The 1,341-nt window shown below is 47.9% G+C and overlaps 1 protein-coding gene across 1 annotated transcript in view; it reads left to right on the top strand.

The window, feature by feature from the left end:
* The window catches only part of BVES (blood vessel epicardial substance), a 37,505-nt gene that overhangs the window by 631 nt on the left and 35,533 nt on the right, over nucleotides 1-1,341 (top strand). The window lies entirely within an intron of this gene.

A 1,341-nucleotide genomic window follows, 5' to 3' on the forward strand; every position in this document is an offset into this window, starting at 1 on the left:
AAAGACTGGAGCTTTGTAATGTTGCACAAAATACATACAATAAATGTACAGGTCATACTCAGAGGGAGGAGGGGTAGTTGACAGGCACTGGCCCTGACTTTCTATTTTAGGGTGTCTCCTTTACCTTGCAGGGTCCTGTAGAGCAGGGCTCAAAATTTCCACTCGCCCCCTCGCAATTGGCGAGTGAAAATTGCGAAGACACCCTTGTGTGTGCTGGTAAGCTGTGTGCATCTTCACAAACACACAGACACAGCAAGGCAAGCCTCTCCCTGCTTCCCCTCCTCCTGCCTCCTCCTTCCTTGCGTTCTACTCCCTTCTCCAAGCTAGTAAATGGACAGCTGCTGGAGAATGCAATCATGTACTAGACTGGCAGTTCAGGGAAGCAGAGTTGGGAGAGTTGGAGCTCGCTGTTCAGAAACATAATGACTGTAAGTGCTTGGGCAAAAATGTAAAGAAGTACTTTGCGGGACAATTTATATTTGTTTGATCTGGATTCATTATTGAAAAAAAAATCTTAGGATTTAATATTACTTCAATGTATAGATGAATAGGATAAGGGAGGTGAAGGGGTTAATATACAGGTCAGAGAAGAGACAGAATGGAGATGACATATGGGGGGTGAAATGGTTAAAAATAATCACAACGTCTATTATTTGTTGCTGCTGCTTGTTTTAACTAGAAACTAATGAATTACTTACTCATTAATTAGTTCCTAATCTCTCCCTTTCCTCTGTTGTAAGAGGAAGCAATGTCAAAATTGCCATGTGGTCAGTGTGATGACCAATCACAGTGGTCACAAGGGTCCGATTAGCTCTGTGCCTGTAGCCGATCCTCTCCGCGTCCTGATGACAGCAGAAGCAGTGGCTTGTGCGGGTGCACCAAGGTGGACATGGGTGGTCGTATATGTACGTCCTCCTGGAATAACCTATCCACCTAATGGCCGTTAATATACAGTGGCTGGTAGGAAAGTGGTTAAAACAGAGGTGGGCAGTCCAATGAAGCATTGCAAGACTGACAGTTACAGGCATGACCCCCAGAGGCAGAGGCATGTTGGAATTTGTAGTTAAAGCACAGCTGGAGGGCCAGAGTTGCCCACCCCTGGGTTAAAGGAAACCTGCTCGTTGATGTCATGGGTCTTTTTTCCTATTTTTACATCTCAGTGTGGAGAACTTTCCTCTTCGCCTGAACAGAGTACTGTGAACCCAGGCAGGGCCGGCCTTAGGGGTGTGCGAGCCGTGCGGCCGCACAGGGCGCCATGGCAACAAGGTCGCCGTGCGGCCGTCACAGCTCGTCCTGTGTACGGCTTCTCTCCCCCTCCCCCCCCGCCCTCTGCTATGACAG

Source organism: Nanorana parkeri, unplaced genomic scaffold (assembly GCF_000935625.1).
Source record: "Nanorana parkeri isolate BGI_ZX_2015 unplaced genomic scaffold, ASM93562v1 scaffold123, whole genome shotgun sequence".
Classification (NCBI taxonomy): domain Eukaryota; kingdom Metazoa; phylum Chordata; class Amphibia; order Anura; family Dicroglossidae; genus Nanorana; species Nanorana parkeri.